This window comes from Myxine glutinosa, chromosome 6 (assembly GCF_964187855.1).
Source record: "Myxine glutinosa chromosome 6, kmMyxGlut1.1, whole genome shotgun sequence".
Lineage (NCBI taxonomy): Eukaryota > Metazoa > Chordata > Myxini > Myxiniformes > Myxinidae > Myxine > Myxine glutinosa.
Window position 1 is genome coordinate 13,577,984 of NC_136266.1, and position 25,661 is coordinate 13,603,644.

General features: G+C 45.8%; 1 long non-coding RNA gene across 2 annotated transcripts; it reads right to left on the minus strand.

Moving 5' to 3' along the window:
- Nucleotides 1-9,095: 9,095 nt before the first annotated feature.
- On the minus strand, nt 9,096-19,440 carry LOC144892565 (uncharacterized). Of its 2 annotated transcripts, XR_013623763.1 has the most exons (6): nt 18,811-19,440; nt 18,597-18,718; nt 17,511-17,663; nt 14,922-14,964; nt 12,414-12,518; nt 9,096-9,824 (listed from the first exon to the last, which is right to left on the minus strand). It is a non-coding gene; the product is annotated as an uncharacterized LOC144892565 (long non-coding RNA). The 2 variants fall into 2 exon arrangements; XR_013623764.1 differs by lacking the exon at nt 14,922-14,964 and having other exon boundaries at nt 17,492-17,663.
- Nucleotides 19,441-25,661: the final 6,221 nt, after the last annotated feature.

Consider the following 25,661-nt stretch of genomic DNA (forward strand, 5'->3'; position numbering starts at 1 on the left):
TCATCAATGATCTCTCCGACTCTGGAAAATCCTCTCTACCTCTTTGCTGACGACTCCACTCTCTGCCGCTCCATATCCCAACCCTCAGATCGGCAGTCTGCAGCCTCTTCACTCTCTGCAGACCTGGACAATATCACAAACTGGTCAAACAAGTGGAACATGTCTTTCAATCCTGACAAATCTCACACTCTCACTATGTCTCTCCGAAAAGACCATCTGGACAACCCTCCCATCCACTTTCTGAACAATCCTCTTGAAGAATTGAACTTTCTGAACAATCCTCTTGAAGTCTGACTTGCTGAACAATCCCCTCTGGGCTGGTGCTCCTGCCTCACACCGAGCTCGGCTTCACGCGGTTGAAATCAAAGCTTTCAGAATCATTGGTATCTCCTGTGATGAAGTTAACTCAGAGGGCCTTTCTCTCTCTCTCACCACAGGCAGGTAGGTGGTCTTTCTGTCTTCTACCGACTCCTGTCCGACCTTGCTCCCCCTGCTCTGTCTGTGCTCTGCCCCCCAAGTATTCCTACAGGTCGCACAAGAGCTGCCAGCAATCCTCTTCTGGTAAAACTTACAAAACAAAGACTCTCTGCTCACTATCACTTTTTAATTCCTCTTTTTCCCACCTCTGGAACAATCTCCCACACTCTCTTCAATCCCACTGCTCCCTTCAGGTCTTTAAAACATCTGTTCACCACCATCTCTTATCTTCCCCCATCCAAAACCTTGATCTTTTCTACCCCCGTTCAAACACCCCAAATCCGCCCCTTTCAATCCCCAACTTTTTCCTGAAATTCCTCGTAGCGTTCATTTGCTTTATACCGTGTACACCTCACTCCTCCCCAACCCTTCCACAGATCTACCGACGTCCTTGTTCTCTACTGTTGTTGTGCTTGTGTACTTCCCTCTCCCTCCCCATCTTGTCTCCCGCTCCGCTCCCTTCATTGTATGTTTTATGTGTCTGTGCATGTTTTCATGTTCAATGAGTTAACTCTTACACGAGCCTCGATATACAAGAAAAAGAAGGTAAAGTTTGAAACAAACTCAAACTTCGGAGAAAAATTGGAGAAATTTCTCTAACTCTCCAGCACAAGAATTGAACATGAATCGGTGTGGTTGCTTGGTAACGTTACTTGATATTTCTTGTGTAAGTGCATCGGGTCATGGGTACGGTGAAAGATGACATGTTGGGGGGGGGGGGGGGGGGTGGGTTTGGTCGTGGACCTTCACCCGGTGAGACTGGTGTTGGCTTAACAGTTAAGGTGGCTGGCTTGAGATCTTAGGGTCCTGAGTTTGAGCACCTGTCACACTGGTGCATTAACAGGAGGGTTGACTCAGCCTGTCGTCCTACCACGGTTGGCAAAATGAGTACCTGATGAGCGGTTATCGAGATAGAGAGGCATTGCAATAGCGGCAGCCGCACCTCCAGAAAATGTTGTAACCAGCAGCCAAAGGCTGCATATGAACCATCACCTTCACCCTATACCTGGGGCCTAGCCGTGTTAGTGCTCGGCATGGGGACGAGCCGTGTTAGTGCTCGGCATGGGGACTAGCCGTGTTAGTGCTCGGCATGGGGACTAGACGTGTTCGTGCTCGGCATGGGGACTAGCCGTGTTAGTGCTCGGCATGGGGACGAGCCGTGTTAGTGCTCGGCATGGGGACTAGCCGTGTTAGTGCTCGGCATGGGGACTAGCTGTGTTCGTGCTCGGCATGGGGACTAGCCGTGTTAGTGCTCGGCATGGGGACTATCCGTGTTCGTGCTCGGCATGGGGGTCCTTGTCAGTTGTGGAGGCACTGAAGCCCTGCCTAAACAAGCCGCTCGTGGCAAGTGTAAGCACAATCCATGGAAGTCTGGAGGTGCTGGAGCACCAGGACGGACTGATTTTGGGGAATTCGCCATTGACTGGGTATGGAACACACGTACCTGTTTGTTTGCGAACGGGTACGTTTTTCATGGAAGTCCTTCACGAACTTGCTGTCCATGTCTGACGTGCGACTGAAGTTGCTACAGGAATGTGGAATTTATTGGTTTCATGCTTTAGCATTCACCGTTTCTGTGTTTGCTTCTGGCCTCCCACCCGTGCATAGCACGGGTACCTCACTAGTTCTGCTAATTAAAGATGTCCCCAAACATTTCTCGACATGCATGGACCGATTTTGTTCAAACTTGGCACAAAGGCAACGCACGAGTATACATATGCAGATTTTGTTTTGTAATCCGATCCTGGTGTTGGTGGCTTAGCGGCTAGGGTGCCAGCTTAGGATCCTGGGTTCGAATCCCGGTCGATCGCTGAATTAACGCCAGGGGGGTTGACTCAGCCTGTCATCCTTCCGAGGTCGGCTAATTGAGTACCAGTTCACTGGTAATTCCCTGTGTGTCGTAAAAAGGCGACAAACAGGGTTGGCGGCAGGAAGGGCATCCGGCCGTAAAACATTGCTTCAAAAAGGGGACCAAAAAAACAACAACAACAACCACGGTGCCCGAAAAAGGCCAACCCCCGCTTTGCAGGGGAAAAATGGCCTCTAAAAGTGGTTTTTAATCCGATCAATGATGGCCGACTGACGGTCTTAAACTCCGAACAGCAAAATTACTTAAACCATGGGGGCTATGGCATTTTATGTCTTTTTCGTCTTGTTCTGTCTGTATGTCAGTTCAATCACCTACAGGTGACAATTTTAAACTGATCTTTACGAAACTTCACCAAATGGTAGAGTTGGCCATACGGAAGAAGCTTATTGATCTGATTGACTTGAAATTTGAAGAGGATTTGCATTTCAGATCACTGAATTCAACCACCAATTATTTTTGAGGTCAACATTGGCCAAAAGTCAACAACTTTTTTTCTGGATTTTGCAAATATTGTGTGCTATGCCCAACATATTTCTTGTTTGGCTGTCTGTTTGTAAACAAGACATCTCAAAGGTTGTGGATGGATTTGGATGAAATTTGGTGGAGAGGTTGGATATGTGATGTGACACAGACAAAATGATTCATTTTTGGTGAAGATCTAGATTCGGATCTGGATCTGATAAATTTTTTTGAGTGATTCTTCACCATTGAGAGATAAGGCCAAAATGATATTTAGCATGCTATAGCAAAAGGTTGTGGAAGGATTCAAATAAAACTTGGTGGAAAGGTCACGTGTGTGACAAGGAAGAATTGTTTCAATTTTTCTTCTTCGTGACCATTGTAAATGTGGTTTTTTTTTGGTTTTTTTTGCTGGTAAATACCTCTTGTTTCTAACCTGCCCGTTTCGTCTTTTTCTATTGACCAGTTTAAGGTGGTGTAGTGAAAGCGGGCACGTTCTTCCCAAACCAATTGGCTCCACAACATTAGCCAGTCCATATTCGGAGGTTCGCTCGGCTGCCCCAGATTAGATAAGATAAGGCGAGTATGAATCGAGGCGTGATATCCATTTAGTTTGGCCACGTCACCCTCAGGTAAACAGTGTCAGACGGAGCACCTTGGGAGATTTGGCCATCTGATTGGCGTTCAAGAATTATTCGCAAACTAATAGGTCGCAGAGTTATCCATGACTGGTGGTCTCAGGACCGGTAGTCGGGAAGAGCCCGAGAAGTCACCTCGAGGTGGACACTGAAACCCGGATACAATATTGTTACGGCCACGGGTTTTGGGTGTACTACGAGATTTTGAGTATACTCTCCTGAACTTACCGGGCCTGAGACTGCCCCCCCCCCCCCCCATGCACCAATATCTTCATTAGATCTTAATCACGGGAGGCGGAGCTTATTGTTTGGTTCATGCAGGACCGTAATGAGCCAATTAGGTGGGGAATGATAATAATCTCCCCGTCTAGCCTAATGTGCGGACAGTGCTGAACCAATGGAGGAAATGATGAACACAGAGTATCGAAAGGGACGTCAACAAGGGATTTATTGTTTACAACCAGGAATAATTTTTAAGTGCGGAATCCTGCAAAAAGAAGGGGGGAGGGAGGGAACTCAAAGATTTTAATGTTCGGGGTGGGTGGGTGGGGGGGGGGGGGGGATTGTTGACGAGTTGTTTGACGCCTACTCACACAGGCAGCACGGAGCTATTACATTAAAACACGAATGTGCACAATGAACAATTACCCCCTAAGAAATGGGAAAAACCTCTTAGTCTATCGGCTCATGTAACATTTTCCAGGTTTGTCATTTTTTTTGGGTAGATTCCTGGCACTCATGTCTAAACACGTCTAGAAACTTCACTGTTTAAGGAAAAAAAGGGTGCCAGTTTTCCCATTAACATTTAGGGCTTCCATTTTGAATTTCAAAATGGCCGCCACCGAAACTCAATTTCTTAAAAAATATTTGCCAATTAACTATACTATTCATTCAAATGTCATACAATATTTATTCCATTTTAACCAAAACTCATATATAGGGGTCAACAATTCATTGGAAACAAAATGAGAGCACTAGAAATATTCTAAATTAGCAAAAATCAAAGATGGCCACCAAATCTCAGACTTTTTTTTTAACGTGAAATGCCAACTTTTGAACCAATGGACATAGGAAGATGTTTTTGGTGTCTAACCATATGTTTTGGCATATGAGGATTCCAATAATAACATATTTATGATTCGAACACTCTTCACCAATCCTCCAAAACATTTAATAGAAATAATGTAGAACATGTAATTCAATATAAATTTATTTGGGTGGTTATAGAACTTGAAGATGGATAATTTCTTTAAAAGGTACAACATGTATGAATCAGGAGTGTCAACATTACAGATTAAATGTTCCTAATTGTCATTGTTTCAATCAATGGAGGATCTCGCGAGATCTCGAGACGACGTCACGAATTTTTCGAAGCTCCACACGGTCTCCACGTTTTCAAAGTTAAGTCTGTTCACAATTGTATTTTGTCGTAACTGTATTTTATCTTTTGGCGTGTGAACTTATAGTGAGTCCCTTGGATGTTCCTTGGTGTTTATCTTTAATAAATTAATCGTTTGTTTGCCACGCGGGGTGTGAGGCTTTGCAGCCCCAGGCTTCCCCCGTCGAAGTTTGTTTCTTCCCTTGCTGGTTTTGCTAGGTTTTTTGATTTTCCCTTCTCCCCCAAACTTTCACCGAACATCTACTATTTGTCTAACGTTGTAACCCCCACACGCCCCCACCCCCAAAAACAAAAAAACAAACAAAAAAAACCTTTTATTTCCCTTTCTCCTTGTGTGCTTTTGCCTCTGCCCACGTGCGCTTTCTCACCCCGCCCCCATTTTCCCCTTGCCTTCCACCTTTTGCCCTGTTCAAGTGACTTGTGGTCGTCGCTCTAGGCTTCCTCTCCCCATTGGTATTTTTGTGAATATAAGATTGTTCTTCACAGTTCTGTTTAAATATGTTTAAACTTTCCCCTTCAGTGTTTTATTACAACACGCTGTTTTTCTTCTTATTTAAAAGGCTCCTTTCAATTTTCTCTTCAACTCATTCCATTTCAAAAAAATATTCAATCTCTTATGATTCCAAATCACTCCATGCTCTAAGTTCTCATTCATTCCACCCCTCCTCCATCGTTCATTAAACGGATCGCTAACTTGAAAATCACAACAAACCCAATTTGTTGTAAATGTTCATCTTTCATTAATCATCCATTTTCTAAACTCCCCACTTGCCCCTCCCCTCCGAATCTCCCCACTTGCCCCTCCCCTCCTAAACTCCCCCCTTGCCCCTCCCCTCCTAAAATCCCCCCTTGCCCCTCCCCTCCTAAACTCCCCCCTTGCCCCTCCCCTCCAAATCTCCACCCTTGCCCCTCCCCTCCTAAAATCCCCCCCTTGCCCCTCCCCTCTTTAACCCCCCCTTTCCCCTCCCCTCCTAAACACCCCCCTTGCCCTTCCCCTCCAAAACTCTCCCCCAACCCCTCCCCTTCAAATCTCCCCCCAACCATCCCTCCCAAATTCTCCCTCCTCCCACCTCCTTCTCAAAGCTGCCTCCTCCCCACTTCGTTTCCCTTCTATGTCATACCTCCACCTCCCCCAACCTTCTACTTTCCTCTGCCCCCCCTCAAAAAACCCCTCACTGTGCCTCATCCCATCACCATCAAACCTTTCGTCCTCCTCATCCTTCCCTTTCTTGTAACTCTTCTGTAATCTCTGACACACTATCAACTGCTCTTCCTACATCCCCCTCTCACCCTTCATCTGACCCTACCCCTCCCCTGTCCTGTCCTGCACCCGATGCTCCCCCTCTCTCCTCATTAACGGTATGGACCTCAAACATCCGGGGCCTTCGCTCAAACCTGATTGATCTCTCCATACAGGTTGCTTCTGACAATCCAGACTTGATCTGCTTAACAGAAACTTTCCTCCTTCAAGATGTCTCTGATTCCTTAATATCTCTTCCTGGTTACTCTCTCCTCCGGTATGATAGACCTGAGCCTCGTCCTGGTGGTGGGGTTGCTATCTTTATCAAAAACTCTTCCTCACTGTCCTTGCACTGCCCTCTCTCCACCCCACCCCCAGGAGTACCTCTGACTATGGCTTTCTCTCCGCTCCCACCTTTTGTTCATATGTGTTCTGTGCCATCCTCCAAATGGTGATGACTCCATTTACATTTCGCTGTCGGACAACATGGACCAACTTCTATCAACTCATCCAAACTCTCTCTTCCTCATATGTGGCGACTTCAACTGTCATCATGCCAGCTGGCTGGGTGTGGGTTCATCTCTCACCAGCCATGGCACCTCAGCAAAAGACTTCTGCGACTCATTGGGACTGACACAATCTGTCAATTTCCCGACCCGGATCTCAGTCAATGGAGTATCTTCTCTTCTGGACTTGGTTATGACTAACGTCCCTGCAAATGTATGCTGCTCTTCTTCTGCTCCAATCGGTTCTTCTGATCATGTGCTTGTTAAAGTGGACATCTCTCTGGCCATTCTCAGAGAGCCTCCTCAGCGCCGACGAGTCTGGCATTTCACTCAGGCCGACTGGCACGGTCTGCAAGCAGCCATCAATCATCTGGACTGGTCTCCCATCTCTAATGCCTCTGACATCAATTCTTCCTGGGAATTCTTCCAAAGCAAACTGCTCTCTCTCTCTCATGCACAGATTTATCCCATCTCGTCTTCAGTTGTCTTACCCTTCCTCCCGTCCATGGTACACTGAATCTTGTGGTGAGGCAGTTGCCCTGAAACAACTTGCCTTTGCCTCTTGGAAGGCAAATCCAACTGAAGGCAATCTCAGTTCCTTCCACCAAGCTCGAAACAAGTGTGTGTCTACCCTCAGGAGTGCCAGGAAGCACTATCTCTCCACACTCAAGATTGAACTCTCAAACCTGTCTCCTTCCTCCAAATGCTGGTGGAGTCTGGTCAAATCCGATTCTGGTGTTTGTTCCCCCTCCATCCCCTCCCTTACCTCAAATGGCTACACAGTTGACACCGCACGTGACAAAGCCGAATGCCTCAACTCTGTGTTTGCCTCAAAATCTTGTGTCCCAAGCCCATCTCTCTCTGTTCCCACCTTTCCCAGTCGAACCCAACTGCTCCTGGACTCTGTGTCCTTCTCTCCTGACAAGGTGGAGAAGTTTTTATCAAACCTCGACTGATTCTGCAATTGGACCAGATGGCATCAGCCCACGGGTCCTAAAATCCTGCTCTGCCGCTCTATCTCACGCTCTCTCTGTTCTTTTCACCCTCTCTTTTGCTCAAGGTCATCTGCCAGCATCTTGAAAATCAGCAAACATTACCGCTTTACACAAAAAGGTGCAAAAACAGATCCTTGCAACTACAGACCAATCAGCCTGCTTCCAATTATCAGCAAAGTCATGGAATCCATCATTGCTTCGGATATCAAATCCTTCCACTTCTGCAATGGCTTGATCTCTGATCATCAATTTGGATTTAGACCAGGTCATTCTACTCTGGACATGTTGCTTCTGCTGTCTCAACAATGGATGGAGGTCCTCAATGCCAAACAGGAAATCAGAGCTGTCTCACTTGACATATCACGTGCCTTCGATACGGTCTGGCACCCAGCTCTGCTCACCAAACTCTCCTCCTATGGTATTCCTGGAAATCTCCACTCATGGTTTGCGGACTTCCTCTCTGGTCGTAGGCAATGTGTGGCCCTGAATGGATTTCTCTCATCTCCCCTTCCTGTTCTGGCTGGAGTTCCCCAAGGTAGTGTTCTGGGCCCTGTGCTATTTGTGGTCTTCATCAATGATCTCTCCGACTCTGTGGAAAATCCTCTCTATCTCTTTGCTGATGACTCCACTATCTGCCGCTCCATTCCTCATCCCTCAGATCGGCAGTCTGCAGCCTCCTCACTCTCTGTAGACCTGGACAAAATCAGACTGGTCAAACAAGTGGAACATGTCTTTCAATCCTGACAAATCTCATACTCTTACAATGTCTCTCCGAAATGACCGACTGGAAAACCCTCCCATCTACTTTCTCAACAATCCTCTCCAAGAAGTTCTGTCGCTCAAGCTTTTGGGTCTCACTATCTGCCATGATCTTTCTTGGGAAAACCACATTTTCAAGCTGGCCTCCAAAGCCAGTCGCCGACTGGGCATCCTCCGTTATGCGAAGTCCTTCATTGGCACACCTGAGCTCCTCACCACATACAAGGCTTTCATCTGCAGCTCAATGGAATACTGTTCCCTCCTCTAGGCTGGTGCTCCTGCCTCACACCTAGCTCGGCTTCACGCTGTTGAGGCCAAAGCTTTCAGAATCATTGTAATCTCCTGCGATGAAGTCAACTCCGAGGGCCTTTCACTCACTCACCGCAGGCAGGTTGGTGGTCTTTCTGTCTTCTCCCGACTCTTCTCCGGCCTTCCTCCCCCAGCTCTCTCTGTGCTCTGTCCCCCCAATATTCCTTCAGGTCGCACAAGATCTGCCTGCAACCCTCTTATGGTTAAACTGCCAAAATTTAGGCTCTGCTCACCTTCACTCTTTCATTCCCCATTTCTCCCGCCTCTGGAACAAACTCCCCCACTCCCTTCAATCCCACTCCTCCCTCCAGGTCTTTAAAACAGCTGTTCACCACCATCTCTTATCTTCCCCCATCCAAAACCTTGATCTTTTCTACCCCCGGTAATTCACCCCAGAGTCCTTGCAGTGTTCATATGTTTTATACCTCTCCCACCACCCCCCAAGTCCTCCCGATGTCCCTGCTCTCAAATGTTGTGTTTGAGTCCTTCCCCCTCTCCGCATCTTGTCTGCCGCTCCCCTTGTTTTTTGTGTTTTGTGTGTCGGTTTGACTTTTTGTGTGATTAATGTTCGCTCTTTCACGAGCCTCGATCTTGTATCCAAAAAAAAAAAAAAAAAAAATCTTCTAGATCTTCGCCAATCATTGGTGGTATGATGTTCGTACATATGTCGCCTTCCCCACCACATTTGCAAAGTTCGGTACAGACCACATTGTTTCCTCTGCATGAGCATCTTCTCGAACACTTTGATTTCTCACAGTTACACCTGACGAGCTGCAACACTGAGATCGGAGCTGTTACAACCTGAGAAAGAACCGTCAGTAGCTTTTTGTCTAGGTTTCGCCACCCCAAGGTCAGACGGTCAAGACAAGTTGGGTTCAATACCATGCCCTGGTGCCAGATATTAGCCTGCACATGGGCACGGCATACATGTTCAATCCATGCTCCCTGAGTCGGTGGCAGTTTGTCAACTGCTTCTTCATCTTTGAGTTGCTTGAACAAAAACCATCAGCATCTTTGCTTGCCCAATTCTGGTTGTCGCAGATGCTCCAGCTGATGAACACCTTTAATCTTCGTGAACTTGTCTCCTTGACATAACAAGCAGTCGAAAGTTGATGGAAGATTCAGTTCCACACTTCTTCCGTGGTGGTTTTTCACTGGACGCCATGGTTAACCTGGAATAAAAAGCATAAGTTAGAATAACAAGTTGCCATAAATCTCAATGCCATTCACCAAATGAAAAAACAAGTTTGCCTTTATGAAAGACCAAATTAGTAAAACAAATAAAATGCCACACACATTTCAAATACATGTTTAAAATAATGTTGAATAACAAAAAATCATGCAGATCAGCTAAAAAAAAAGGGCGGCCATTTTGAAATTCAAAATGGAGGCCCGAAATACAACAACACAACATGCATTTTAAGGCCATTTTCCGTGCTAGAGTGGGGGTTAGCCTAAATGTTAATGGTAAAACTGGCACCCATTTTTTTCTTAATCAGTGATGTTTCTAGATATGTAAAAAAGGCAAAATTTTGGGTAGATTCTTGCCATTCATGTTTAAACATAAGCCCACAGACTATCTCTCACACTCACCAACGCATTGTATCACATTCTAAATCACTACACAAGGGAAAGGGACAACTCTAATCTTATATTACGGAAATAACTACCTGGGCCATTGCCTTCGGTGCTGGTTCCTAAAACCACAACAATATATATGTATATATATATAAATATATATAAGTTCAAAACACACCTGGTCACAAGTGTGCCGCACTGACCGGGTCCTCAGTATCGAGGTTGAAGGGCCGAAACGGGATGATGCTGTCAGCTAAGGTGGGCCAGCAGGGGCACATACACATCCACATGCAGCAACTACACCTGGATGCATACATACCCCCACCCCCAGCTAGTGCGAACGCAGACTACAACAACAACACCTCCACATCCAGAATCCACAGCACCAAACAAACATGGTGGAACACGTAAACACCCACCTTTATACCCTTCACCACTCACCAACAAAACACACCAGATCATTCATACACACACATCCACACACAACACCAACCAACCACCTACCCTTACAACATGCACCACTCAACATACAAAAACACTCATGCAAAAATTCATTCATGCAAAAACACACACCTTAACCCACTCACCCACACACTCACTCACATACACAAAATAAGAAATAATAATAGTAACAAAAAAAAAAAAAAAACACGCACAACCAACCTACACCGTTCGACGTGCCTCCATAAACTTCCTCCTTCATAAACTTTCTCCTTCCTCCTTCATAAAAAAACCTTCGACTTATAAATATATATATATATAATATATATATGTGTGTGTGTGTGTGTGTGTGTATATATTGTCATGAATTTTGGGGAAGGAGAAGAAGAAGAAGAAGAAGAAGAAGCGGGATTTACATGACGGTCCGCGCGCAGTCTTCAACCTGCGAAAAGTAACTCACAAAAACGACGGACTTTTCGGGAGAAAAATAAACACTGCTTTATTGCCGGACCCCGAGAACAAAGAATGCGACAGTAAAAACTAAACCCCTCTAATAGAGCGCTCCCACACAGACTTCAACTACAGGACAAATGGAAGGATAAATAAAGCAATCATTGTGTTCTGTGTGGTGCGTCTTATCTTTGTGGTTCATGTGTCAGGGTCGTCAGGGATTGTCCGGCTGGTCAGGCTCCGGTGGTGGCGTGGGGCCAACCGAGCCACCCGCTCGCCCCGGTCCCGTCCGCTGGCGTCCACAGGCCTTCCGCGCGACTTGATCGGTCGCGTGCAGCTCGCCCCTCCGGCCGTGCCTGGCCCCGTCCACGCGGAGTCGCTCGCTTGTCCGGAACCAAGATGAGAGATTCGACGGCAGAGGAATGTGCAAAGGGCAACAGGAGAAGCGGAAGAGTGTCCACCGTGGGAAGGGAAGAAAAAGGCAAAGGTGAAGATGGGCAGAGGCGAAGAGAGAAGAGGGAATATGTCCGTCTCCGCTCACTTTTATCAGACGTGGTCTGACATCACTGGCGCTTTCCTTCCAATCAGCGCTTCGCTCCTTGTCCGCCCTTCGCGCCCTCCTCACGTCACCGGCGCTTCTCCTCCAATCAGCGCGTCGCTTCTTGCTCGTCTTTCGCGCCCTCCTCTCTGATTGGCCGAGCGTTTCGCGCCTTTGGTGTTACATCATCAGTCAGTGGCCAATCAGTGTGGTATGTCCTTCACCTTCCCTACTCTGCCAATCGGCGACCCGCCTACTACTCGCCCCCTGCCCTGACCAATTGCTGCCCCTCTTGGCGTGTCCATTGCCTGCCTGCGCGATGTGCCGGCGTAGTGTGTGGTCGCTTCCTGTCTGTTCTTCCTTAAGTTATTGTGGCGGAGGGGGAATTTAATTAGTGTGGTGCTAATGGGCCTAGCTAATGTCTATTAGTGCATTGCCATACGGGACACGGGTATGATGACAGAGGGAACGACGTACAGTGGAACTTTATCCTCATGCCCTAATTCTAGTTAACAAGCCCCACCCCCTCGTGGCGGGGACACAGATACGCAGCTTACTCAGACAAACCGCCAAGACTGAACTTATTACAGGAGATTCCCTATCACAACAACCGAAGCACCTACCTATGCAGATCTACCTAAATCTATATATATCCCCCTACCCCACCGACATAACAATATATATCAAGGTGCTGAATGGAGAACATAAAGGAAGGAGCGTCATTGATGAATTATAAATCGATCATATTTCTTACCCGTGTCGTACTAGCATCATCTCATATGTTTGGATGAGTTTCTCAAGAAAGATGGGCACAGGTTGGATATTGTGCACAGCACTCACGTGTGGCTTCCAAGAAACACTGCAGAAAGAGAATCAATACATCGATGCACTCGATTGTGATAACACACAGCAAATATAAACTTCATCTTTTGAGGCTGCCATCTTTCTCAAGTATTATAGAGAACAGATAGAATGACGGTTTTAAAATAGCTCTGTTGGACCTCCAGGAGAACAATGGCTTACCACCACAACTACTAGATGAGGAAAGAAAGCACGTTATCATGGGTCCAAATGGCCACAAATTTATTCGTAGTATAAACACTCTTTCCTCACTCAAGACTGTTGACCCAAATCTGATACTTTGTCACCTCCTTTGTCCTGTCGAAGGAGAACCCTTCACCATCACCGAGTATGGTCTTTCACATCCCACAACTATTCTGCACCTTTTTCCCCCTATACTTTCCATGTAGTGTATGTACACTGTACAATATTCTTAGCACACCCTGTGTTACCAGACTGGCAGGATAGCCTATTGGTATGCACACTCGCCTTTGAGCTGTCTCGCCTCTTTTCGAATCTCGACCCAGCTATAAAATGTTCCTCGACTGTTTTTCAATAACTGCGAGGTATGAATGTGCGTGCCATCCATCGGAAGAATGTTAAGCCGGAGTACCTGTCTGCCAGAATTCGTCATTGATTGGTGGATGTTAAAAATCTTACGATGTATTTTACAGAGAATAAGTGAGCACCCCTGATACATCCTGAAAAAATTCCAAATTTATGTCACCTTCAGTCGAACATCAGGCCTGGCCACCAGGTTCATGAAAGCCTTGGGTGAACAACATTTCCCAGTCAACCACGCAAGAAGGTGGGAATCATTTGGGACATTAAATCAGTAGAAATAGTATTAGTAAGTAGACTTTTGGTGTGATGCTCCCACAACTCTTATATTGAAGTTTAGATCAATTAATGGTGATGAAGGACATGCATGGGATAACAAGAATGACTGCACTGTGGTCACAACCTGCTACTAAATCTGGCAATGAGACAATTGGGAAACACGCATTTAAAGCAATCTTAACCCGAGGATGCATTCTGGGGTCGTTTTTGGCCGGCATAATTTTGTTTTTGTGATAACTTCGTTATAAAAATGTTTACACCCATGATCTTTCATATATGCTTCAAATAAAGGGTAATACATATTCTTGTGAGTGTGTTTTGGTTTTTTAATTTTCAGGGTCGGGGAGAATGTATTTTAAAAATGTTACCCCCATTAATGCATTCGTGGGTCATTTTGGACCCAGGCCAAGCATGATTTTTGTTTCGCTATAACTTTGTTATAATAACTTATATTTGCATGACTTTTCATATATGCTTTCAATAAAGGGTAGTGCACAGGTATGCCCCTGTGTGTGTTTTTTTCCCCGTTCAGGATTGGGGGAAAATTTATTTATTAAATTTTTATCCCATCACATTGCCTTGGGGCATGATTTTGTTTTTGGGACAACTTTGTTATAGAAACGTTTTTACCCATGATCTTTCATACGTGCTTTGAATATAGGGTAATACATATCTCTTTGTGAGTGTTTTGGTTTTTTTATTCTCAGGGTCAGAGAGAATGTATTTTTAAAATTTTACCACCATGAATGCATCATGGGTCACTCGACACCTCTCATCCATGTCACCCTCCCCACGGTTATATCAGAACAAGCTGATTCGTCAGATTGCTTAGACACAACATGAAGCCATTCAAAAAATTATGTAACGCTATTGTTTTAGTAATTTGCATAATGTAACGCGCTCGATTACATAACGCAATGCTTGATTACCGTGCGTCCTGACAGGCTTGATTAAACCTTACTGTTATTTGACATATGATTTGATTTTATAGTGTCCCTCATCATCAATTAGCAGAAGTACCCGGCGTTGCCGGGCGGGGGAGGGGGGAGGGGGGGGGAATGGGAAGGGGAGGGGAACAAGAGGGGGAGGGGAGGGAAGGGGAGCAGTCAGAAGTGGAGGCTCTTTTTAGGAGAATTTATATCTTAAAGGGGAAGGGGAGGGGAGATGGAGGGGGGAAGAGGGGGAAGGGGAGTGGCTCACGTTTGAGTTAAGTGTGATGCCGATCAAGAAGAAGAAGAAGCCATACTACCAAATTCGTACACTTCCGGAATTGTTTGATTTATTTGTATTCAAATGTCTGGTAATTGTTTTGTATTTATTTATGCGAATGTGTACTTGTGTATAACTGTCATTCATTTAAAAAGGCTTTGGCACTATCGAGCGATTATTATTATTATTATTATATATTTTTTTACTCCAAAAAAACGAACTTTTGTTTTTCAACATATATATATATATATATATATATATATATATATATATATATATATATATATATATATATATATATATATATATATATATATATATATATATATATATATATATATATATATGGCCTAAAACACTCCCAGGCACTCACTGATGAACCACTGAAAGTTTGATGAAGATCCGTTCAGCCATCTCTGAATAAAAGGCGGACACACACACAGCCAACTCGCGTTTATATATATATATATATATAAATCGGGATTTAAATTTAATTCAAAAATTGATCCAGACAGCTATTCTCTTTCAAACATTCAAACCGACAGAGGTAGATATTTATCACAGCATCTGTAGAATTTTCATGCTGTTACTCAACTCCATTTCGCTGTTATTTGGTGGAGCAAAAAGTCAACTGAGCTTTATAGATATTTAGATTAGATTAGATAACACTCAACCCAAACAAAGCCCATGGATATGCAACAAACCCGGGCAGTGTATAATCACAGAGGCCGACAGGCCTAATGTGTTCGGCGCACCAGAAAACCGAGATGGCGTCCATATCATTTTGTCTTGGTGTTAAGGTGGGTGGAGTCAAGAAACAGATGTGGTTGTGGTCCAACAACTATCCAACCAATGTGTGCACATAAAAATTTTTAAAAATCGACCCCCAACAAGAATTACAACAGCAACATAAAACTGTTGTTTGCAGGTAAAACTGTTGTAAGACCTGTGACATGTTGCAGGTAAAAACAGATTAATTCTGCTGAACCACAACCCACCAAGGAAAGTGAAAATGTGAAAGAAAATTTAAAAGGTTGTGGTTGTGGGCCTGGTGCCGAGGCGCCATTGGAGCCATTGCCAAGCCGGCCCTGACCGTCACCATCGGATTAGCATGAGAGTGATCTGGCATTGGCGTTGATCCACTTAGCCAGCAGCGAAGCATTGTGAACGTTCACTCGTTCTTCAGCGAGTTCACCAGATATTTCCGCTATTTTTTGCTGGCTCAAAACGTATTCTGAAGTATGTTTAATTTGTGGTGGTTTACCAATGAGATACCAATTATTCCAAGGGAGTAAGTAGTTTGGCATTCCTATGCTTCCAAGACAAAGTTTTCTTCCCACTTCCATCGGTGTCTCTTGCAACGAAGCGACGGGTGCACACCCTCAAGTTGTGGGTAGGTCACCAATCAATGGGCCATCGTACCCTCCTTATTCACTGAAGCCCCTCGCTGGTATTAACAGGAAATTGTTGGAATGGGACACCTCTCATCCATGGATATTTCTCATATTCCCATATTTTCGTGAGTCCAATTTACATTCAGGAACAAAATAATTATGTTTCATCAAACTTGAAGGGCTCCCGGTTTGATTATTTTGGTTAAATGCTGAAATTGTGTTTAAAAGACTATTTGAATTACGGATTTCGCCACAACAACGGCAAACTAAAAGCGCCCCGATTCGAGGGAGCGGTTCCCTGAAAGCGCACGCATAGATCCTTGAGTGAAAGGCACCGTTAGTGTTTGAGACAATTCTGAAGTCATGTTTGAAAAGAGAATGGATGCGCAGTTATTCCCTTCCACATTTCTCAGCCCAAGAACATCTGTGATTCACACACCAGCCTGGCTCTTGCGATTACGCTCCTTAAACTGCTCAGCATGCCCTCCTCGACCTGCAGGAGCCATTTCTCCACAGCTCCACGTGCTTCACTCGTTGAAATGAGCCGGATGAGTGCCACACGTTCTCCCTCACTGCTAAACATTGCCTTGATGCACTGGCGTCACTAGGGGGGTGCGGACCGCACCGGGTGACACTATCAGAGTGACACTTTTCTTACCGAATTTTCACTTTAACCACATGAAACTATGTAAATGTAAATACATTTAGGCTGTGCGTATGATATTGTAATTTAAAGTTGTAATTTTAATTTTGCTAGTTGTTTATGTCACTACTATTGCCATTACATTCAGTGATATACGGGAATTACGATTTACGAGTAACATTAGTACAAAAAACATTACTAAGGATTCTGTATGGTCTGGTTCTGTATGGGAGGAGGTCCATGTAGTTCACTATGTTTTTTTTTCGTTCAAAATTTTGGTAGATTAGCAAAACTATACATTTTTGGAATATTCAGAGTATGAGGAATCCAAAAATTAATGTTTACATTTGCGTAGACACCTTTGCGAAAATGACACTCAGCACAGTGATAAAGATCTGTAAAAGCATATTCCTGAACGGTATAGACCTCGTAGATCCTGTGTATAGGACTTATAGTTCAATCTGATACTACCTATAACTTCCTATAACAACCTATAACTTCAAAGGACTTGCAATATATCATGTATTATGTAATACAGTTATATCTCAAATATAAAGACAATGGTTTTCAATTACCTTTGTTTGTTGCTTTTCTATAATCCTGAGCACTATTTTGAGGCCTTTATTGGATTCCTTGACCCAGAAAACATAGGATTAGCATATTTAATTAAGTCTCTAGGTTGACTAGAAGCTGAGATCGCGCAAAATATGTATTTTATGGCGGCCATTTTGAAAATCCAAAATGGCGGCCATGCAGGTGTCTGTGCAAATGCCAACATTGATTTTTGGATTCTCCATGCTCTGATTCCAAAAATGTACAGGTTTGCTAATCTCCCAAAATTTTGAACGAAGTTATATTTGTTAACATAGTGAACCTGACTAATGGGGGTGGTACACCATGAGTTACCGCACTGGGTGACACCAACCCTAGTGACGCCACTGCCTTGATGTCCAGATTTGACAGGAATTAAGTCGTGCAATGCCCTCAAAGCACTTCTTGTGGTGTGGTTGGACTCGGCAGAGGGTCCTTCGTCTCTTCCAATATCTCCAGCATCTCGTCGTTTAACAGGAAGAAGAACCTGACCAAACGCAAAACATGTTCTTCATAAATTTACGGTTTTGAAAGAGACATTTCAAGCAATACAAGACAGCTCTACCCAATCCCATAAACTAAACGAAGAGACGACCAGAGTAAGGTGGGGGAAAGAAGGCCCTGTCAAAAGAGGTGAAGAAAAACTACACTCTGCCTCCATGGTGAGAGAGAAAACACAAACACACCAAGTTAAAATGTAACTTCCTGCTTCATTGCTATCTATCTATAATTCCAGTAATCTCTGTCTGTACGTTTGTACGTTTGTACGTTTGTACGTTTGTCTGTTTGTCTGTGACCGCTGTTTCTCGACAACTACCGGTCCGATATACTTGAAACTTGCCAGGTATATTGCTGGGGACCCGAGGATGTGCCTTTTCAAGGTTTGAAATTAATCGGACAAGTACTTACCGAGCTATGGCGATTTAGCCGTTCGCCGTTCGCTTTGCCGTTGCGAATGGACCAAACCATTCATGTAAATAGAGGGGGGGGGGGGGGGGGGGGTTCTGTGGTCGTTCGCTTTGGCTTTGCGAATGGACCAAACCATTCATGTAAATAGAGGGGGGGGGGTTCTGTGGTCGTTCGCTTTGGCTTTGCGAATGGACCAAACCATTCATGTAAATAGAGGGGGGGGTTCTGTGGTCGTTGCGAATGGACCAAACCATTCACATCGAATCATCGAATCACATCGAATGGACCAAACCGTTCGCTTTGGACCAAACCATTGCATGTAAATAGAGGGGGGGGTTCTGTGGTCGTTGCGAATGGACCAAACCATTCGTTTTTTTTTTTTGTTTTTTTTTGGCAAGGAACGGGCACCCACGTACGGGCACGTCCTAGCTTATATATAGTACGGGCATGCCCTAGTCTGTGAAATACACAGAAGCGCCCTCTGCCGATCGCAGTGTAAATGGAGGTTCACCTTGGAAGGAAGAGCCGTTTCTTCTCTAAATGAGAAGTTAGACCTTTCATGATGATCTCAAGGAACCGATTACAAGTTTTCAGTTTAATGAAAAGGCCCAACATGGATGTGGCTGTGAGGACCTGAAACAATAGTTTATAAAATATTAGCAACCTTGCTCACATGTTATGCGTTTTCCTAAAACATAACTGATAGTGGAACTTGATGTGCCTACTTGTGACGAGAATCATTGACACAATGGTTCATGATGTCCACCCAATGGGCGTCGGCCGTCTTGAACAGGCGCCCTTCCTCAGGCGTCTGCGGCATGATGCCCTGTGAGAAAAATATTGGCTCAAGGTAGAGCCACTGCGCCTGGACCTCGAGCCACTCGTCCAAGCATTCCTGCATGTTTTGGAGCCGTTCTTCCCATTCCTGAAATATATACATACAGACAGCTTATTTAGAGTAAACTATCTCATACCCCTCTATCCCAGGCTCACTTCCATGGTCTTCAGCATCTCCAACCCGCTTGGCCATCTCTCACTTCCGCCATCCGCGGAGAAGGAAGAGGAAGAGGATGCTGAAGAGCACTTGCCTGAACGGATCCCACCGGCAGTCCTCAAACCTGCAAAAAATAACACACGAAACGGATTTAAAATGTCCAAAAATACCGGCTTTATTAAAAGAAATGCCGGTAATAGAGAACAAAACACGGTCAAATAAATTCGTAAATTGGGACGTCCCCACAACAGACTTGAACACAGACGATGGGGAGGATAAAGCCTTAGTCACATATGATGCTGCCGCCGCACGGTTCTGCGGTTTGTAGATGGGATTTTTACAAATCGTACGGCTTTGCGGGCTGCGGCAGCACTGTTCACAAATGTTACGGGGTCGTAAAATCGTAAATTCGTAAAATCGTAAAATCGTAAAAGTCATGAAATCAAAATGCGTGAGGAGACCGCAAGGCGACCGCAAGGCAATCGCAAGGCAATCGCAAGGCACCCGCACGGTCGTCACGGTTGCCGTTAGGCCATCGTACGGCAGCACTAAAGTCACTGCACGGCCGCCGTACGATATTTAGAACATCGTACGGCCATCTCACGGAGGCCGCGAGACCTTGCGATACTACATGCGGTGGGGTTGCGGCCTACGGCCTAGCAATTTCCGAAAAAAAGTTTAATGTCAAATTTTAAAAATCGTAAGCCCCTGCGACGAGCAAAAAACCTTGAGATCGCCTCACGGCTACCGTATCTACCGTGCGGCCACCGCACGGTTATGGCAATTTTGGGGACTTACGGCCGCCGCCAACACGCCGCAGGCCATTTGTGACCGAGGCATAACTGAAAAGAAATGTGTATGTGCACTTAACTCTGATTGCTGGTGGGGTCTCATCAGGAATGGTCCACTTGGTCCAGGCCCCAGCCTCTGACATCTGTTGTGCCTCACCAATCAGCGTGTGCTTCTTACCAGTCGACCCCGTCAATCAAAACTCAAAAGCCTGACCAAACACTGCTCTTCTGGGCGTGGCCCCCCGGCCTTCCCGTCCTGCGTGTGCCTCCAAAGTCAGGGTTGTCAGCAGCAGCGCTCGATGCGTGACTTCCGGTAAATTTATTAATTAGTGCCATTCAATGTGCGATTCCAGCTCGACGTGTTCGGTATTGTCAAAAGGAACAAAGGAATAAATAGAGATGACGTACAATGGATAATTTACCCACAATCCCTGAGCTTATTAGCACAAGTTCCACCCTTCGTATGGCCACACATAACACTTAATCCGAACACTTAATCCGAACACAAGACCTACCGGATCCCTACTGCTTACATGGGGTGGTTCCTCTTCTTCACAACAATTGGAGCACACTAATTTATGCATATCCACCTGGTGTAAAGTAATCACTGCCTTTGAAGCTGAATTGTGGTTGGTTGAGCCAAGCTGAATTGTGGTTGGTTGAGCCAAGCTGAATTGTGGTTGGTTGAGCCAAGCTGAATTGTGGTTGGTTGAGCCAAGCTGAATTGTGGTTGGTTGAGCCAAGCTGAATTGTGGTTGGTTGAGACAAGCTGAATTGTGGTTGGTTGAGCCAAGCTGAATGGTGGTTGGTTGAGACAAGCTGAATTGTGGTTGGTTGAGCCAAGCTGAATGGTGGTTGGTTGAGCCAAGCTGAATGGTGGTTGGTTGAGACAAGCTGAATTGTGGTTGGTTGAGCCAAGCTGAATGGTGGTTGGTTGAGACAAGCTGAATTGTGGTTGGTTGAGACAAGCTGAATTGTGGTTGGTTGAGCCAAGCTGAATTGTGGTTGGTTGAGCCAAGCTGAATTGTGGTTGGTTGAGACAAGCTGAATTGTGGTTGGTTGAGCCAAGCTGAATGGTGGTTGGTTGAGACAAGCTGAATTGTGGTTGGTTGAGACAAGCTGAATTGTGGTTGGTTGAGCCAAGCTGAATTGTGGTTGGTTGAGACGAGCTGAGTTGTCATTGGTTGAGCCAAGCTGAATTGTGGTTGGTTGACACAAGCTGAATTGTCGTTGGTTGATCCAAGCTGAATTGTGGTTGGTTGACACAAGCTGAATGGTGGTTGGTTGAACCAAGCTGAATTGTGGTTGGTTGACACAAGCTGAATTGTGGTTGGTTGACACAAGCTGAATTGTGGTTGGTTGACACAAGCTGAATTGTGGTTGGTTGACACAAGCTGAATTGTGGTTGGTTGACACAAGCTGAATTGTGGTTGGTTGACACAAGCTGAATTGTGGTTGGTTGACACAAGCTGAATTGTGGTTGGTTGACACAAGCTGAATTGTGGTTGGTTGACACAAGCTGAATTGTGGTTGGTTGAACCAAGCTGAATTGTGGTTGGTTGACACAAGCTGAATTGTGGTTGGTTGAACCAAGCTGAATTGTGGTTGGTTGAACCAAGCTGAATTGTGGTTGATTGACACAAGCTGAATTGTGGTTGGTTGACACAAGCTGAATTGTGGTTGGTTGACACAAGCTGAATTGTGGTTGGTTGACAAGCTGGATTAGAAGTGGAGGGGTTCCACCAATGAGATACTCAACAATAGCCTAAAACACACCAGAAAGGCCTTTTCAGTCAAAATGGCAACACGTTTCGACATAAACTAATTACAAACCCGAAAACGTTTATGATTATGTGGAGAACTTGTCCTCAGGTATTGAGAAATAGACCAACACAAACCAAGGTTTTGTTTTCTATCATACACATGTCGCTTGTTCTTTGACCGTTTTGAACACCCCAGGTATTCATAAATGAAAGGGAAACGGTGGCAATAATGTCACCTGTGTTACATATTTATGGGAATGTATGTGAATTACTATTCAGGTATTTGCTTATCAATGTGGAGTCGATTAAGGGTTGTTGTGGTTGGAGGGTCAGGAGCCCTTCTGGAAAAAGAGACCGGAAACGGAAGAAGAAAAGACACGAGGTCGAGAGAAGCGACGAGGATTCTTCTTCCTCGCCCGCTCCGACGAGAGGTGGGATCGATATTGAGCCGTGTGGAAAAGCGGCGTTCCCAAGCCGTCTGGCGAGAGGAGTTACCGGGACGGATACCTGCCCGGTGGACACGTCAAGCTGCCGTGGGGCCGTGCACCGACCCAGCGTCTGGCACCGTTCGCGGCACCGTCTACAAAGACGCGTACAGGTCGCACGTTGGGGCCTAACACGCGTTGCAAGCGGCGTGTGGCTTTTGCCTGCTGTACAGTACCCGCTTCGCGTGGCCAAGAGGGGGCTGCAACCTTGGTTCCCGGTACGATACATGCCCGGTGGGAAAACGTCCACCCGGGGTTCGTTCAACCGCCCGAGTGCGGCGAAGCCGACCATCATCTTGGTCAGGAGGGGCCCAGAGACATTGTGAGGGACAGAGACCAAAGGGGGTCGTGAGTACAAAAGGGGACACACGTATGTAAGATGGCCATCTTAATCATCTAGGGGATTGATTGTTGAGTGTGAATTGTGGATGGGGGATTGCTCGGGGAATATATCCTTGATTGTATCATTGAAATTGTATGGTATCATTACCCTTGAAATATATCATTGAAAATCAGTTTTCTCTTGGGTGGAATTCATAGGGATTGCGTTGCGAAAGCGCATATATAATACCACTTTCTGGCGAAGTTCCTCTCACGGTCCGGGGGTCACCGAGACCAGGTAGTCACCGAGGGGACCACGTAACAGAATTGGGGGCTCGTCCAAATTACGATTTGCGGATTCGCAATTGGGTCTACGTCCGGGATCTATAATTGTATAAAATAATAAAATAATATTTTTATTAATTAAAAAATTTATTAATTAAGTATTAATTGGTAAATTTTTGGGGAAATTGGGGGTAAAGGATTGGGTGAAGGTTAACAGGGGTTAACGATAGGCACCATGGCGTTTGTGGCACAGAACTTTGCGGTAACCCCGAGTGAGGCACAGTTCCGAGCGTTACTAAAGTCGGACCTCTTGAAATTGGCCAAACATTTTAACTTGGAGGTCCGAACTAATTTGAGGAAGGCAGAGTTGCAGGCCACGGTGATACAATCTATGGTGGGATTAGGAACATGGGACGAGTTAGCCTGGGAGTGGCTACCCGAAGAACCAGAAGACGTTGAGCTCCGGAAACTGGAGTTGCAATTACGGAGCCAGGAACGGATGAAAGAAGAAGAAAGGAAAGCAGAAAAGGAAAGAGCAGAAGAAGAAAGGAAAGCAGAAAAGGAAAGAGCAGAAGAAGAAAGGAAAGCAGAAAAGGAAAGAGCAGAAGAAGAAAGGAAAGCAGAAAAGGAAAGAGCAGAAGAAGAAAGGAAAGCAGAAGAGAGGAGAGAAGAGAAACAAGCAGAGGAAAGGAGAGTGGAACGAGAACTTCAGGAAAGGTTAGAAGGAAGAAAAGCAGAGGAGAGGAGAGCTGCAAGGGAACTCGAAGCAGAGGAGAGAAAAGCAGAAAGGGAATTAAAGGAACGTGACATGGAGCTTCGGCAGGAAATTAAATTCAAGGAGCTGGAGTTAATGAGAGAACGGGGAGAGGCACCACCCTTGCTGACGGGGTCGACACCTAACCAGAAAACCTGGGATGTGGGCAGACATGTGAGGCTGGTTCCACCGTTCAGTGAAAAGGAAGTCGCGAAATTTTTTCCACACTTTGAGAAAGTGGCTCGACAATTAAACTGGCCGGAGGAGGCCTGGACCATACTAGTGCAAAGTGTGCTGGTGGGAAAAGCTCAAGAGATTTATTCGGCGCTACCAATGGACCAATGTGCAGATTATGAGGTACTGAAGAAGCACATCCTCAAAGCCTATGAGTTGGTTCTGGAAGCTTACAGGCAAAAATTCAGGAATGCCAGGAAGAGGGAGAGTGAGACCCATGTGGAGTTTGCCAGAGTGAAAGAAAACATGTTTGATCGGTGGTGTGAGTCAAAAGGAGTCGGGAAAGACTTCGAAACATTGCGTGACTTGATCCTGGTGGAGGAATTTCAGCAGTGTGTCCACGAGGACATCAAAGTGTACCTGCAGGAAAAGAAAGTACCAAAGTTGTGGGACGCAGCCACCATGGCAGATGATTATGCCTTAACCCACCGAATAGGGGTCCACGAACCTAACTCCTCGCCTAGATCTCCGCAGGGGAGGTGGGGAACAGCAGGTGCGGAGAACGACAATACATGGCGGCGGCCTCGAGAGGATTATGGGGACAACGCGGATACCCCACCTGGTCGAAATCAGAGGGATGCGGGCCCAAGACAAACTTATATTTCGGGGGGCCCGAGGCAGACCACGAGTTTTTCCTCCGGGCCTACTTGCGCTTTTTGCAAGAAACCTGGACACTTGATGTCCAGTTGTTACCACATGAAAAGGGAAGACCCAGAGCGGAGTCCGACTATTACGACTCCAAATGCAATGGCCATTGTGAGAAATCGCCATCAAAAGGGTTACCAACCATTTATTTCAGAGGGGTTTGTGTCACTGGATGGAGCCTCGACTAACCGGAGACCGGTTAGGATATTGAGGGACACAGGAGCACATCAATCTTTAATGCTTGAAGGCATTTTGCCATGGTCCGAGGAGACGGCAACGGGGGATAGTGTTCGTTTACAGGGGATCGGGGGCGGTGTTAGTGCTCCACTTCATGTCATCCATTTGGAGTCCGATTTGGTGTCAGGACCGGTCACCGTCGGTTTACAAGCCACACTTCCTGTAGAGGGTGTATCTGTGGTTATCGGGAATGATTTGGCCGGGGGTCAAGTTTATGGTAACCTGAGGGTTGGTAAAGAGCCCAGCAGGGAAAATAACACCACACCAGCTCGGGATGGCGACAAAAGTACCAAGTTATTTGTAGGGGGACTGAACTTCAAAACGGAGGAAGAAGTTCTGACCTCTGTCTTCAACAGATATGGGCCGCTGGTGGAAGTGCGGTTGGTAAGAGACAGGGAAACGCAACAGTCAAGAGGGTTCGGCTTTGTCACGTTTGCAAGCACAAAAGACGCCAGAGAGGCAGAGAAGAATTGGAATGGCAAGGATTTGGAGGGTCGGACCATAACAGTAGGGAAGGCATTTCGTAGGCGTCGAGAGGTCTACAGGAGAGTACAACTGGGCGGTAGTTTTGGTGGTGGCCGCAATCAATATTATTATGGAGGCTCCCTGAGTTACGGCAGCTCCCGAAGGAAGGATTGTCAAAGTAGTGGCCGAGAAGGAGACCGCTATTCATGGGACTACAGTGACAAGCGGTCCCACCATAATTATTAGGGAAGTTCTGAAAAGCTGAAGCACTGAATGCGGCGGAGCCGCCGAGCCAAGATTCCTACACGGATTAACCGTGAACGCCATGTTCCTAAAGGCGTCCATGTAGTGAACTTTCATGCACGGACTAACCGTGAACTCCACGTTCCTCAAGGCGCCCATGTAGAGAACTTTCCTGCACGGACTAACCGTGAACTCCACGTTCCTAAAGGCATCCATGTAGTGAATACTTGGCTTGGCCTCCCGGAAAAAGTGCTATCGAGTTGCTTAACTTTGGATCTTTGATCAACCCCTTAACCTTCATTCACAAGAAACTGACAGTCAAAGTCAGAGGGTCATGAGATGGAGTTTGGCTTGGCAGG